The sequence below is a fragment of the Crinia signifera genome, chromosome 2 (genome assembly GCF_055691185.1).
Source record: "Crinia signifera chromosome 2, ASM5569118v1, whole genome shotgun sequence".
NCBI classification, from domain to species: domain Eukaryota; kingdom Metazoa; phylum Chordata; class Amphibia; order Anura; family Myobatrachidae; genus Crinia; species Crinia signifera.
In genome coordinates, this window is record NC_139218.1 from 26,197,697 (window position 1) to 26,214,942 (window position 17,246).

General features: G+C 47.4%; 1 protein-coding gene across 1 annotated transcript in view; it reads left to right on the top strand.

Moving 5' to 3' along the window:
• The first annotated feature begins 3,259 nt into the window (after positions 1-3,259).
• BACH1 (BTB domain and CNC homolog 1) overlaps positions 3,260-17,246 on the top strand; it is a 41,518-nt gene continuing 27,531 nt past the window's right edge. Inside the window, 1 exon segment of the mRNA XM_083171835.1 lies at positions 3,260-3,413. The gene's annotated coding sequence lies outside the window, so the exon portion shown is untranslated.

Here is a 17,246-nt window from a genome sequence, read left to right on the forward strand (position 1 = left end):
GAGTATCCCTTATCCAAATTATTCCGAAAACCATACATTCCAGAAAGTGAAAAATAAATATTTTTATTTCTAAAAACCTATTGGGGACATCTGCACCACCCCTACTGAGGACATGATATATAACTGGCAATAAATATCTGCAAGAAATGATTGCTTGACATTCAACATCGGTGCCTGAGATAGTACATAAACTTTGGGTACTTATGTAGTATCTGGGCTGCCGATTTTGTGATTGTATGCCTTACCTTAAGGCATACAATCAGATGCGATGCGATGCGATGCGATTCGATTCGATGCGATTTTGCATAGGATTCAATGTTAAGAAGGTCCTGTTCATTTCCCCACTATCCAAGTGGGCATAGAGTTGATTTTATATAGCGTGGCGAGCGCAGCGAGCCACCGAGCCCGAAGCGTGGCGAGCGAAACGAGCCCCGCGAGGGGACGCATATTTCTTAAAAAGTATTCTGTGTCCCCTCGCGGGGCTCGCTACGCTCGCCACGCTTCGGGCTCGGTGGCTCGCTGCGCTCGCCACAGGTTTATATCCAACTCCATGCCCACTTGGATAGTGGGGAAAGGAAAAGGACCCCTTTTTCCCATTGAATTCTATGTTAAAATGGACTCAGACCATTTTAACATTGAATCCTATGGAAAAATCTTGACCATCGCATCGCATACGATTTGGTCGCATGCGATGCGATACGATGCGATGCGATCCGATCCGATTTCTAAATCGGAAGCCCAGATACTACATAAGTACCAAACTTTGTTTCATTTTTTTGTTTAATACACAAATAAAATATATTTATGTGTATTTTATGTGTTTGGTGTCTTTATACAACATAAATGCAAGATACCTCAAGATACATCATTGAAATATAAAAATATTCTGAAATACGGAATAATCCATTATCCAAAATTCTTCTGGTCCCGAGCATTTTGGATAAGGGATGGCCCCATAACTGCCCACCCTCCTGCATTCTGCAGGAGACTCCCTGAAATAGCAGCAATCTCCCTCTCTCCCTCATTAGTCTAGCAATCTCCCTCAAGTCACCTAGCCCACATTACACTGTTACATCATAGCTGCCTCCCCTCCTGCATTCTGCAGGAGACTCCCTGAAATAGCAGCAATCTCCCTCTCTCCCTCATTAGTCTAGCAATCTCCGTCATGTCACCTAGCCCACATTACACTGTTACATCATATTTACCTCCCCTCCTGCCTTCTGCAGGTGACTCCCTGACATAGCAGCAATCTCCCTCTCTTCCTCATTAGTCTAGCAATCTCCCTCATGTCACCTAGCACACATTACACTGTTACATCATATTTACCTCCCCTCCTGCATTCTGCAGGAGACTCCCTGAAATAACAGCAATCTCCCTCTCTCCCTCATTAGTCTAGCAATCTCTGTCATGTCACCTAGCCCACATTACACTGTTACATCATATTTACCTCCCCTCCTGCATTCTGCAGGAGACTCCCTGACATAGCAGCAATCTCCCTCTCTCCCTCATTAGTCTAGCAATCTCCCTCATGTCACCTAGCACACATTACACTGTTACATCATATTTACCTTCCCTCCTGCATTCTGCAGGAGACTCCCTGAAATAACAGCAATCTCCCTCTCTCCCTCATTAGTCTAGCAATCTCTGTCATGTCACCTAGCCCACATTACACTGTTACATCATAGTTACCTCCCCTCCTGCATTCTGCAGGAGACTCCCTGAAATAACAGCTATCTCCCTCTCTCCCTCATTAGTCTAGCAATCTCCCTCATGTCACCTAGCTCACATTACACTGTTACATCATAGTTACCTCCCCTCCTGCATTCTGCAGGAGACTCCCTGAAATAACAGCTATCTCCCTCTCTCCCTCATTAGTCTAGCAATCTCTGTCATGTCACCTAGCCCACATTACACTGTTACATCATAGTTACCTCCCCTCCTGCATTCTGCAGGAGACTCCCTGAAATAACAGCTATCTCCCTCTCTCCCTCATTAGTCTAGCAATCTCCCTCATGTCACCTAGCTCACATTACACTGTTACATCATAGTTACCTCCCCTCCTGCATTCTGCAGGAGACTCCCTGAAATAACAGCTATCTCCCTCTCTCCCTCATTAGTCTAGCAATCTCCCTCATTTCACCTAGCCCACATTACACTGTTACATCATGGTTACCTCCCCTCCTGCATTCTGCAGGAAACTCCCTGACATAGCAGAGATCTCCCTCCCTCCATCATTAGTCTAGCAATCTCCCTCATGTCACCTAGCCCACATTACACTGTTACATTTTTGGGGAAAAAAGGAATAAGACAGATACAGTTACATTGAATCATCAGAGCCATTTCCCAGCACTATACCAAGTACAGTAGCTCTTACTAACTGCTTTGGGGATCATCTATATTTGGATATAAGTCATTTTACAAGATTCCTCTCAGATGTAGCAGTACACACCCACACTTCTAGGTGCCACGTTCACAATCTCTCCATATATGGAACTAGACACGCCCCCTCAGTGGGGAACTTTGCAAAATTCTGCTACCTACAATAATCTCCCTGAAATTAGTTTTCAAAAGTAGGCAAGTATGGGGATGCTCAACCTGTACTCTATTTCATACAGTATTTGGTGTATAAAAAGACCAAGTATCAGGACTGTTACCACTCCCCCAGACTCCCCTACTTACTCCAATGTGCTGCGGAGTAGGAGATTTTGGGGTACATTTGGAAACCCCCCTCTAAAAATCCTGCGTTTGCCACTGCCCCACAACCAAACAGATCCCTGAAATCCAGACACCCCTGCTCCCAAACCTCTATCTGAGGCTATACAGGAGCACACTCTGCATGCCTCACATGCTGGTACAGTGCGTCTGCAGCCCCAACCCAACAACACTGTACCAGCAAAGACCGCAGGTTACCAAGTCCCAGACTGCCCTGCGGCCCCAGCTGAAAAACACCCCCCCCCCCTGACGCCGTATCCCCTCGCAGCTTTGCGAGTCAGCCAGAATGACCTCCTATATATAAATATGTTTTACTTTTTCTCAATGATTTTTATTTTTCTGAACAATATTATTCATCTGTACAATTGGGTACATTGTGAATCATGCTGTAGTTTGGCAGGGTTGCATTATTTATGGATGATGCTCACATTGTTGTATTTTGGAGAAGAAGAGTTTGGGTGAAGTATGATACATCCTGAAAGTGTCTCTCTCATCAGCTGACTTCCACACTGCTGGCTGCAGGAGATTACACAGGGAAAACACTCGCACAACTCTTCTGTCAGTTATCTCTAACAGTATTTCAGCAGAACACTTTTCTCCCATAACAGATGACCAGTCGTCCAGAGAAGGCACCAGAGGCAGCTCTACGCTAACTGGAAGGAGAGCTGCAGTTTGGAAGTGAAGATAGACTATTTCACAAGGTACGTGTACAAATACATGGGGGAAATTTAGTGACTAGCCCCAGATCTAGAGTGATGAATTGAATAGGAGGTTGGAATACTTGAGTAAGCTTGTACCAGGTGCCCAGAGGCAAGATGAATCCTGGTACCCCCTCCCCCCCATACATACAGTATATATATTTTTGATTTTGATATGCAGGAAAACCCACATGCAAAAGCTGCCAATACCACATAGAAGCCTATCATGACCAGGGCCGGCGCCACCACTAGGCAGGACTAGGCATTTGCCTAGGGCGCCGGCCACTGGAGGGCGGTACTCAGCTGCCGAGGTACCATAGAGAGGTACCAGAAAGCAGGGAGCGGAGAGCAGGTGAGTCTGTAATCCTCCCTCTCCCAGACCCCCATCCCTCACGTTAATCAACGCTGCCTCCCCGCGCCGCCCGCTCCCTGCTGGGGGGATTTCAGCGTGGCAGTATAGCCCGCAACCCCCCCCCCCCATGCCGCATCGCACCTCCCAGGGCCGCATCGCAGCATCGCCCCCCCCCCCCCCGTACAGCATTACCGTCCGCACCCCCGGGGGGGGGGGGGGGGGCTTTTGCCTGGGGCGGGCGGGGGGCTTGCACCGGCCCTGATCATGACCCATGATGCCCCCCCACACACCTCACCCATACCTCCCAACTTCTAGGTCCGGCAGGAAGGGACAAAGACGCGCACAGTAGGCGTGCGCCCAAAATTAGGGGGCATGGCTTGTCCCAAAGGGGAGTGGCCTACAATTGCACCTTCATGTGAGGCCACGCCCCCTTTTTTGACACTGTGGGGGCATAGCCCAGAGGCTCTGTGAGCCTCTAGCCATGCCCCCAGCCCCTCTGGCTGCGGGAATAGGCGCTGTGCGCATGCACACAGCATCTATTGAGCGGTGGGCAGCATCTGACAGGGAGGACTCCCAACTGCCCCCCCCCCCGCCGCGGGACACTGCCGGCCGCGGGAGGGACATGGGAACATCCCCGAAAACCGGGATTTTCCAGCGGTATTCTGGACAGTTGAGAGGTACAGTATGCCTCACCTGAACCAGTGACCATCGACTAATGTGTGTGTTCCCCACAGCCTGTGAATGGCATCTGGTGGCCTCGCAATAACCCCCTATGTGTGTGCGTGTACATGTGGTAGGGAATACAGAGTGTAAGCTCTGGGGCAGGGACTGATGTGAATGTTGAACTATTCTCTATAGCGCTGCGGAATATGTGTGCGCTATATAAACAACGGATAATAAATAATGTATGTGTTTCCGAAGGGGTAAATCTACTAAAGTTTCTAAAAATGGAAAAGGATGATGTATCATGGTCTCAGGACACTTTGGGAGGAGGCGGGGCCAGTGCCAGATTAAGCCTTCGGGGGGCCCGGGGCACTTTAGACAGAAGGGCCCCCTTGCACTTGTCATTACTGGCCGCAAACTGCATGGGGGAATATTACACTGTCAAAACACAGGGTAAAGGCAGTATAAACTTGGTTAATGGGTAACTGCAGGGGATATATATATATATATATATATATATATATATATACACACACATACATACATACATACATACATACATACCACATGAAAAGCCAGTGTTTGTCCCTCTGCACCTTACTCTGTAGGAGACCTCACAGTCCCAGTGCTGCCTCTGATTAAAAACCCTCCCATGACTAGGCTGCTGCTGCTGTTCTCCATGGGCCTGAGAAGCATGTAATGAGCTCCACCAATCAGAGCTCAGCACAAACATCTCAGCCTCTGCCCTCTGGTGCAAAGTGTCATGGCAGATAGGTGAAGCTGCAGAACTACCCCACTCCCATGCACAAAACCTTTAGCTAAACAAATAAAGGGGATGTGCAGTCAGGGGATCCTACACTAGCCAGGGACATGCAGTCAGGGAAGGCAGTCCTATACTAGCCAGGGACATGCAGTCAGGGAAGGCAGTCCTATACTAGCCAGGGACGTGCAGTCAGGGGAGGCAGTCGTATACTAGCCAGGGACATGCAGTCAGGGGAGGCAGTCCTATACTAGCCAGGGACGTGCAGTGAGGGGAGGCAGTCCTATACTAGCCAGGGACGTGCAGTCAGGGGAGGCAGTCCTATACTAGCCAGGGACGTGCAGTCAGGGGAGACAGTCCTACACTAGCCAGGGACGTGCAGTCATGGAAGGCAGTCCTATACTAGCCAGGGACATGCAGTCAGGGAAGGCAGTCCTATACTAGCCAGGGACATGCAGTCAGTGGAGGCAGTCCTATACTAGCCAGGGACGTGCAGTGAGGGGAGGCAGTCCTATACTAGCCAGGGACGTGCAGTCAGGGGAGGCAGTCGTATACTAGCCAGGGACATGCAGTCAGGGGAGGCAGTCCTATACTAGCCAGGGACGTGCAGTCAAGGGAGGCAGTCCTATACTAGCCAGGGACATGCAGTCAGGGGAGGCAGTCCTATACTAGCCAGGGACGTGCAATCAGGGGAGGCAGTCCTATACTAGCCAGGGACGTGCAGTCAGGGGAGGCAGTCCTATACTAGCCAGGGACGTGCAGTCAGGGGAGGCAGTCCTATACTATCCAGGGACGTGCAGTCAGGGAAGGCAGTCCTATACTAGCCAGGGACATGCAGTCAGGGAAGGCTGTCCTATACTAGCCAGGGACATGCAGTCAGGGGAGGCAGTCCTATACTAGCCAGGGACGTGCAGTGAGGGGAGGCAGTCCTATACTAGCCAGGGACGTGCAGTCAGGGGAGGCAGTCGTATACTAGCCAGGGACGTGCAGTCAGGGGAGGCAGTCCTATACTAGCCAGGGACGTGCAGTCAGGGGAGGCAGTCCTATACTAGCCAGGGACATGCAGTCAGGGGAGGCAGTCCTATACTAGCCAGGGACGTGCAGTGAGGGGAGGCAGTCCTATACTAGCCAGGGACGTGCAGTCAGGGGAGGCAGTCCTATACTAGCCGGGGACGTGCAGTCAAGGGAGGCAGTCCTATACTAGCCAGGGACGTGCAGTCAGGGGAGGCAGTCCTATACTAGCCAGGGACGTGCAGTCAGGGGAGGCAGTCCTATACTAGCCGGGGACATGCAGTCAGGGGAGGCAGTCCTATACTAGCCAGGGACGTGCAGTCAGGGGAGGCAGTCCTATACTAGCCAGGGACGTGCAGTCAGGGGAGGCAGTCCTATACTAGCCATTGTGCTGCAGCTCCTTACTGATTGCTTGCTCCAAGAATTGAAAATGTGGGCATGTAGATAACAGCCAAACCCATTTATCACAAGTAGCCATCTATACAATGTAGGAACTAGTTCCACTGTAATCAGCAATAGCTCCTCTATATATAACAGCAACACCTGCTTCTCCAAAGGTATCATCATCTATATATATGTCTAGTGTCTGTGTGTCTCCGTAACACTGCCATCTGCTGGCAGAGAGTGAAACTCCATCTCTTTCTCACACATGCACAAACACAGAAGGTAGCACACTAGCTTTCGAAGCTTTTGCTTCAAGCGGGCTGACTAGTCTATATATATATGTCTAGTGTCTGTGTGTCTCAAAAACACTGCCCTCTGTTGGCAGCGAGTGAAACTACATCTCTTTCTCTCTCACACATGCACACAGAGGCAATCACAAGGTAGAAGACTAGCTTTTGAAGCATATGCTTCGAACGGGCATACTACTGGGCCAATAGGTCAATAGTCCAAACGTTTATTTCATGGTTGCCGACCCTCCCGAAATTTCCGGGAGTCTCCCGAAAGTCGGGGCTCCCTCCCGGCCCCCCGGAAGGGTGGGCAACCCTCCCGGATTCAGGGGGGACCCCCGCTGTCCCCCGGATCGCGGCATTAAAATGCCGCAATCCTCGGGTCTCAGAGGAGGGGGCGGAGCTAAAATGACACAATCGCGTAATTTTTGCCCCGCCCCCTCCACGGAGATCACTGAATTTGCTGGTTTACCAGCATGGGGGCGGGGCTTAGTGATGTCATGCTTAAGCCCTGCCCCTGAGCGGCTACTGAATCTCTCCTCTCCGGGCTTCTCCCGGAGAGGAGAATAAGAAAGTCGGCAACCCTGGTTTATTTGTATAATTAAAAATACAAATAAAGGGTCTGGCTTTATTTGTGTTTTTCAAACACAACCTATACCATGACAGTTAGGGGCTGAATGTCCATATATACATATGCTGCTCATCGAGCCCATAAACGTTGTGATATTTGCTGAAGGCGTTCTCCCAGGGGGTCTGCACACGCATGTGCTGACCCCCCCCCCCCCACCACCACCACCATCGGAACATATGGGCCAAATGTAATAGGGTGAGAGTTTCAGAAAGTGAGAGATTTTGGGAGAGTTTTCCCCCTTTTTTTAAAGCAGCAATCAATTACACTGCAAAACAGGTTGATTTTGCCATGTAATGGATTGCTGCTTTAAAAAACATGGGAAAACTCTCCCAAAATCTCTCACTTTCTGAAACTCTCACCCTATTACATTTGGCCCATGAATTCCGCCCGTACGATCACTAGAGATTCACTCCCAAAAGGTGCGGTATACAATAACATACCTCCCAACTTTTCATGTTAAGAAATAGGGACACTCGCGCGGCGAAGCCGCGCGAGCGCCCGAAAAGGGGGCGTGGCGTATGCAAATGAGGGCGCGGCTTATGCTAATTAGCCGCGACCTCATTTTCATACGAGAATAGACGCTGTGCGCATGCGCACAGCGTCTATTCTACTACATTGGGGGGTCTCCCAACTGCCACCCCCCCGCAGCGGGACAATGCCTGCCGCGGGTGGGACGTCGGGACAGGACCCGAAAATCGGGACTGTCCCGACGGAATCGTGACAGTTGGGAGGTATGCAATAATATTATACACCACTGAATACTTATATTCTGCAAGTAACAAAACCTCTGCTTATTACATACACGCTCGATGGCTTTTTTTCACAAACAAACTTTATTGCCATCTGTTCTAATATAATAAGAACACATGTTGACCGGTACTGTTGCATTTCTGGTAATTTTGCTGTAACCTGTGATGAAATATTCCGCGTTACACAACTGCTGGTGTCCTTGGGTAAGAAAGGAAATGCTGATTCATCCTTTATCAGCACTTCTCATTGAGTCAGCAGCAGGCCTTGGTCACTCCAACACTGACTGCTGTGTGCCATCAGCTCCCAGTCCCAGCTGTACCGTATGTGCTTCATATCCCCCTGTGTAATAAAGTACTGAAATGGATATTGTTCAATTAAATGCCATTAATGTCATTATTAGGTACTGTATCTGTATATTTGCACAATATAGGGGGTAATATACCAAAGTTTGGAGAGAGATAAAGCAAGGAGAGATACAGTACTGGACAATCAGCTCCTGATAGTATTTGAACACTGATGTATCAAGCTTCAAAGGGGCTGATATATTAAGCTTTAAAAAGAGATAAACGCTAGGGTGATAATGAGTGATAATCACCCAATCAGACCCTAACTGTCACGGTATAGGCTGTGTTTGAAAAATAACAGTTAGGAGCTGATTGGCTTGACATTTATCACTCTTTATCACCCTCTCGTTTATCTTGTTTAGACTTAATACATCGGTATACGGTCGTGAGGCCAACACTATTAAGCTAGCTATACATGACATGGTCAAAAGGTAGACACTAGCATTAAGTCGACATTGGGAAGGTCGAGAGTCAAAAGGTCTACATGGGGCGTGGAGGGAGTATAAAATAGTGTGCCAAGCATAGCGAGGCACCGTGCCCGAAGCATGGCGAGCGCATGCCGACATTTGGCGGAAAAAGTGAAAAACTCATGTCGACATTTTGATTGTCGACCGAGCCATTGTTGACCTAATGCTTGTGTAGTCCTGCCATCCATGTCGACCTTAGGCATGTTGACCTATTTCATTTGTCGACCTAAGCCATGTCGACCTTCAGTGGTCAACCCAATGTATGTCGACCTAATATTGGTCGACACAATGACCCATACAGCAGCAGGACCCTAGAATGTACGGTATCCGGACTGATCATAGACTGACTCATGATAGACAGTCATATGTTCGACCACTAATGATCGACAGTCAAAAAGGTCGACATGGTCAAAATGTCGACCTTGAAAAGGTCGACATGAAAGAGGTAGACAGTGTCCATGTTGACCTATGTCGACATAGACACCCTAAAAACATTGAAACTCCTGTCGACCTTTTTCCATGTAGACATTTTACATGTCGATATTTTAACCACGTCGACATTTACCTGTCGACCTTTTGACCACGGCAACCATTTTCATGTCGAATATATAACCATGTTGACCTTTTACCTGTCGACCTTTTGACCCATTCGACCTTGTGACTGTCAACCATTAGTGGTCGACCACATGACTGTCTATGATGAGACAGTCTATGATGCGTACCATAACCGAATGTACTACTGAACGATTGATTACCAATTTACCTGCAACAAAAAACTTTCTTACAATATTGTCTGTAACCATTTTGACGGCTGACAGACAGAAGCCAGTGACATTACTGTGACCTTCTCGCAGAAATTGTGAGCTATGTAGCGGAAGTGGGGGCGAGGTTATACCTCCCTAGCAGGACCGGCTAATTTGTCCCCACCGTAGGTTTGTCACCCCTGATGGGATATGTTATTTTCATATTTTAACAAATGTGACTTAGGGCCAGATGTACTAAGCTTCAAAAGTGATAAAATGGAGAGTGATAAACAGCCAGCCAATCAGCTCCTGCCTGCCATGTCACAGACTGCGAAATGATGCGATTTGCGGCATTTTAGCCCCGTCCCCTCCCCACGGACCCGCAAAATTCATCATTTTATACCGTGGGCAAGGGGGGAGCAGGGGCTGTGACGATAATGCGGGAGACTTACCCAAATTCCCCGGGGGATCTGATTTGCGGGACCCTCCCGGCCATTCAGGGAGGGTAGGCAAGTATGAGTTATGTCAACACAATAAGTAAACTACACATGCACTGTATACAGTCACACTACATGTCAGCATGCGTATAGTGCTCGATGTTGACTTGCATCATGTTGCCACTGGCATAATGTCAACATCCATCCATAATAATAATGCAAATGCATATATTGACATGTTAATGTCGACATTCTAACAATGTCGTTTAAAATCAACCGTCCAGTAGCGATATAATAAATGTCAATTGTGTGAATGCAAACCGAAGGGGATGCGGTTGTACGGTCAATGGTAAAAAGGTAGACGGTCCTTCGGTCAACTGCTATTGGTCAACAGGCCAAAGGTCAGCACATCAAAAAGGTTGACATACACAAAATGTGGACACAAGCAAAAGGTCGACATGGAAAAGGTCGACTTGAAAAAGTAGATTTTTCACAAGTTTGTTTTACAAAAGACTTGTTCTTACCATCCCAATATTTTTTCACCTTTGGGCTGTCAATAAATAGCGGTCGACCTAATTATAGTCAACCTTTTTACTGTCGACAAGTTAGCTCAGTGCTAAATTATATACCTCTATTCATTTATTGAAAGCTAAACTTTTCCTCTCTCTATATTTCCAGCTTTTTGTAACTCCTAACTTGGTGACTGTGGCTTGTTGGTACTTGTAGTCCCCCCCCAGCAGCATGTTTGTTGCAGCTTTATAACTGCATGTGTTGTGATTACAAACACTATTACATAAGCCCTATCCAGTTCACTAACCCATGCATTATTTATTCTGCTTATGTCACAGCTTGCAGGCGGCATCTCCTTGTGAAACCTGCACAGCTCAGTCAGTGTGACACAGCTGGAGCCGCGTTTGAGAGTGAGGAGATTTGTGCCAGCTGGGCCCCTGTAGCCGGTGACGTCACCCTATGACATCATTACAGGAGGACCCCAGACAGGCCAGGAAGCTAGCAGAGTACAGGGAAGAAGAATCTACGCTGATATGTATCGTTCTCCCCGGCTAGGGTGAGTGTGCGAGGGCTTTATCCGTGGGCTGTCCTGTGCTAAGGGGGACTGCAGTGAGGGCAATGAGGTCAGGGTGGGTCACTCACTTCCGGGTCTGCTGCCAGCAACCTCTGTGTGCCTGGCAGATATTTTCAGTTGTCTTCCTGGATTGGGTTATTACAGTGCCCTGAGCCTGCTGCTGATGGGGGGGGGGGGGGGTTATTAATGTACATGCAGTGCCAGGAGCCTGCTGCTGGGGTGTTATTGTACATGCAGTGCCAGGAGCATGCTGCTGCTGGGTAGTTATGAATGTACATGCAGTGTCAGGAGCTGGCTGCTGCTGGGGAGTTGTTATTGTACATGCAGTGTCAGGAGCTGGCTGCTGGGGTGTTATTATTGTACATGCAGTGCCAGGAGCCTGCTGCTGCTGGGCAGTTATTATTGTACATGCAGTGTCAGGAGCTGGCTGCTGCTGGGGAGTTGTTATTGTACATGCAGTGTCAGGAGCTGGCTGCTGCTGGGGAGTTGTTATTGTACATGCAGTGTCAGGAGCTGGCTGCTGCTGGAGAGTTATTATTGTACATGCAGTGCCAGGAGCCTGCTGCTGGGGTGTTATTATTGTACATGCAGTGCCAGGAGCCTGCTGCTGCTGGGTAGTTATGAATGTACATGCAGTGTCAGGAGCTGGCTGCTGCTGGGTAGTTATGAATGTACATGCAGTGTCAGGAGCTGGCTGCTGCTGGGGAGTTGTTATTGTACATGCAGTGTCAGGAGCTGGCTGCTGCTGGAGAGTTATTATTGTACATGCAGTGTCAGGAGCTGGCTGCTGCTGGAGAGTTATTATTGTACATGCAGTGTCAGGAGCTGGCTGCTGCTGGAGAGTTATTATTGTACATGCAGTGTCAGGAGCTGGCTGCTGCTGGAGAGTTATTATTGTACATGCAGTGTCAGGAGCTGGCTGCTGCTGGAGAGTTATTATTGTACATGCAGTGCCAGGAGCTGGCTGCTGCTGGAGAGTTATTATTGTACATGCAGTGCCAGGAGCCTGCTGCTGGGGTGTTATTATTGTACATGCAGTGCCAGGAGCCTGCTGCTGGAGAGTTATTATTGTACATGCAGTGTGAGGAGCTGGCTGCTGCTAGAGAGTTATTATTGTACATGCAGCACCAGGAGCCTGCTGATGCTGGGGAGTTATTATTGTACATGCAGTGTCAGGAGCCTGCTGCTGCTGGAGAGTTATTATTGTACATGAAGTGTCAGGAGCCTGCTGCTGGGGAGTTATTACTGTACATGCAGTGTCAGGAGCTGGCTGCTGCTGGAGAGTTATTAGTGCACATACAGTGCCAGGAGCCTGCTGCTGGGGAGTTATTACTGTACATGCAGGGGTATGGGTAAAAACCGGACCAGGACAAGACCAGCGGTCCGGACATCAAACTCTGCATTTTGGAGCTTGTAGCGTCCGGTCCGGGGGGCTGCCTGTGACAGCTGTCACCACGGAGAGGAGGAGTAGGGAGAATGAAGCCTCCCTGTATGGTTCGGGCATGTAGCAAAATCTGGACGGTCCGGACCACACGGGGAGGCTGTAATCTCCCCTTCCCCATGTCCCTGGTGAAAGCTATGACAGTGCCAGGAGCCTGCTGCTGCTGGGGAGTTATTATTGCATATACAGTGCCAGGAGCCTGCTGCTGGGGAGTTATTATTGCATATACAGTGCCAGGAGCCTGCAAGTGGAATATGTAACTGTAGCTTGAACTGTATAAGAAATGTGATCGATTATTCGGGTATGGGTTAAAAGGTTATGGTATATTAGATCTACAATGTCTATTTCTACAGTTAAAAGGTTGACCACTATTGGTCGACAGGGGAAAAAGTTTGACAGTCATAAGATCGACATGAGTTTATTTGGTCTCTATGTCAACATAGGTCGGTATGGATACCGTCTAAGTGTACCGTGTCCCCTCAAATGGCTGGCTATGCTTCAGGCACATTATTCAATTCTCCCACCACACCATAGTGGATGGTAGGGTATGAAATACTATCTGTCGGCACATGTCAGCTCAGTTTTTTTTTTTAAATCTCACGTCAACCTTTTTCATGTAGACCTTTTCCATTGCGACCTTTTGACCATGTTAACATTCTAACTGTCGACCAATCGTTGTCGACTCTTTTGACTGTGGACCTGGGCAAGGTAGATCGAATGACTTCATACCGGATAAAAACCGGAACCAGACACCACCCTGGAACGCCAGACCGGACAGGCATTGCCGGGGGTGTCCTGTCCGTGGGGCTGCTGTGACACCTGTCACCAGGGAGAAGAGAAGGGGAAGAATACAGCCTCCCTGCATGGTCTGGGGGTGTAATAAAACCGGAAGGGTCTGGACCATATGAGGAGGCTGTAATCTATCTGACCCTTTCGCATGTCCTTGGTGAAAGCTATTACAGGCCCCTCTGGACTGGACACCCCCCGAACCGGACATTACAATACAGAGTTTCCAGTCCGGTTCCGGTTTTCGCTTAGTCCCGGATTACTCTGATAGATGCGAACTTGTATGTGTAATAAATATACGCTTCCTGGGATTTCTGGAATCACTAGTACAGTATGTGGTGTTTATTGGTTGAAGTGTCATAAACCTGTCTCTCCTGGTATTTTATGCACAGGACTTGTATACATAATATATAAATATTCTTTTTAATTCCAGTATCATCTGTACGCTGATGATACTCAAATCTGTCTTTCCTCCCCGGAATTGTCACCATCAGTATGGCTCCGTGTCTCTGAATGTCTTTCTGCCATTTCATCTGATGTCCTCTTGCCCCCTCAAACTCAACATTTCCAAAATGGAATTAATTCTATTCCCACCAGCCAAGAGTAGTTACCGACCTGATATCTCTATCACTGTTGAGAACACAACAATTAATCCTACTCCACAAGCTCGCTGCCTAGGGGTTATCCTCGACTCTGAACTGTCCTTCATTCCTCACATTCAATCTGTCTCTAAATCATGTTACATGCATCTAAAAAACATATCCAAAATTCATCCGTACCTTACACACTGCAAAACTCTAATCCATGCACTCATTATATCACGCATTGATTATTGCAATGGCCTCCTTACCAGTCTTCCTACGAACAGACTCTCGCCACTGCAATCCATTTTGAATGCAGCTGCGAGGCTGATCTTCCTGGCTAGATGTTCATCGTCTGCTGGTCAGTCCCTCCATTGGTTGCCTCTATATTACCGCATTCAATATAAAATACTTCTACTTTCATACAAAGCCATTACTCTGACTACACCGACTTATATCTCTTTGCTTATCTCAAAATATATCCCCACCCGAGCTCTCCGCTCTGCACAAGATCTGCGTCTCTCATCCACACTCATTACTCGCTCCTACTTACACTTGCAGGATTTTTGTGGGGCAGCACCCACCTTATGGAATGCCCTACCACGCACACTAAGGCTCTTCTCTAGCCTCCAAACTTTCAAGCGTCCCCTGAAAACTCACCTCTTCAGGCAAGCCTATCCTATTCAGGACCCCCACACAACCTCCAGTAGCATTTATATCTATTTGCATCCCATCAGGACTGTCCTGTAATCTGATGGGACTGCCATGCTATGGAATTCTATCCTTATGTATCCCTCCTATTATCCCTATAGATTGTAAGCTTGGGAGCAGGGCCCTCCTACCTCCATGTCGGTTTGTATCTAACCAGTTTGTTTAATCACTTGTTTCCAATTGTAAAGCGCAACGGAATCTGCTACATTATATAAGAAACTGTAAATAAATAAATGTGTGTATGTAGCTTGTACTACATTTAGTGCATTTTATTTTTTAATTCATGTATTTTACACGCTATACCTTGTCTATAGGAATGCACTTACAATGGTCGCCTTTATGCATGTTTTAGTGCTGGAACACGGCTCTTTATATTACTGTGGATTCTCAAAGCATGATCTGCAAACGGAACGATTTATGTATATCATGCAGGTGACATGTATTGTACTGTACGTGGTACAAAGTCTCAGTTATAGCACTGTGTTTTGTTACTGGAATTTATCAGCGGTGTGTAAAAAAAAAAGTAACATTTCTGGTTGTCACTGCCCAGGTGTTCTTCAGGTGCGACTTTTGATTTAGTTGTTCCTGGAATTTTTAAATTGTTTCCGAAAACTATTTCTTGTTTTGCTCACCCTGATACTTTGTCCGATGTTATGTGTGATAAATATACTTTACGTATATGAGGTGTTTTTCTTTCTTTCAGTTTAACTATACTTAGAGATGTGTATATTTAGCATATCTGTTTTTTTTCACACGTAAAGTGTTCTAGTCAGTATTCCTGAAGCCCCCCCCCCCCCCCCTTATCGCGGGCTCATTTTAGAATATCCACCACAAATCGCTATTCTTATTTTCCCAGAGGTTTTTGTCTTTGTTTTCTAATCGTGTACTAAGGGCTGTACAGGGCAGGGCTGCACACAATGAAAAAGCCTGCCCTGGGATTGCATTGCAGAAAAGCGCATAGGATCAACACTTTCCATCATAGCCTGGCTGTGAAGGCAGGTACGCTGCCACCATGTTTCTCTTTCTGCCGACTGTGTGTGATGTCACAAGCATCTGCCCCGAAACCGGTACGGGCACTCCTGCGTTGTCCGGACTATGCCCCTGAATTCCATATCAAATCAACTAAAAAAAAAAAAATTTTTTACTGAACCTCTCCGAATTTTATGAAATTTGGTGGTACTTGTGTAATAGCACGGTGCCCGGCTACGCTACGTTTTCAGAGTAGGCTAATCTACATACTTAGCGTGGTGACTCCGCGGCAGCCCAACGGCGGCCTAGCCTTGTTAGCGTAGTAACTCAGCAGCAGCACGGCTCTGTCCCCGGCGTCCATGGCAAGCCTAGTGAGCACCTCTCACACAGCGCTGGTAACCGCCAGATCCCCTGCCCTGGCGGACGCTGGTGGAGAGGGGATCATGCGGGCGCCGGCGGAGAGGCGCTCCAGCTGCCTGAGACGCTCCTGCGTCTTAGTAATTATTGCTGCAGGGTACGGCAACCCTGCCCGTGTCTGCTTCAGGGAGAGCCTCCTTTTCAAATCCCCACTATCCACGTCATCCCGAAGCGTGGCGAACGGACGCGTTACACGCCCCCCCCCCCCCGGACATGTTCATACCCCCAATCTCCACGTCGGCGTGGAGTTGATCTTATAAAGTGAGGCGAGTGCTGCGAGCCACTGAGTCCGAATCGTGGCATGCGGACGAGGATTACTTTACATGTATTCCGCATCCCCTCGCGGGGCTCGCCACACTTATCTGACAGGGAAAAACTAATCTACACCAAATTTCAACATCATAATTTGGATATTTATGGAGGTGGAGACAATTCAAAATAAGCAAATTTATTGCTAATTTAGTAAGGTAGTACTAAAAAAAGTTTAATAACCTTTGACCTCAATTTTTTTTAAATGCCATATTTTTTTAAAACAATATTTTTTTCTTTTTGTTATTTTATGAGTTCTCCCATGTTTCATTTAAACATGTACCACATTTCACTTTGGGACTCCCATGGGATAATGAGATAACAATTTACTGACAAGCAGGCAGCTAAATTATACAAAAGTCTCACATGCAGAGAGTGTATTGTAAAGTTTTGAAAAATAGCAATATAACCTTTTATTAATAATAATAATAATAATAATAATAATAATAATAATTAAAAAATATATATATATTAGTGTACACACATCCTGTTGTAGGTTATTAAGTCTACTGTTAGTATATGAACTAGTAGTATGTCAGGTTTGTATGATGGTGATGGTCCTTGTGGGTGGAGAAAGCTGACCTTTACTAATTTGATTTGGGTGGGGTTTTACTTCAAAGTGAGATCTATATTGCAGCGTAAAAACAAAACAGCCTGTATTCTCCCTGCACAGAAACAAAATAACTCACCAAATCTAATTCTTTCTGCA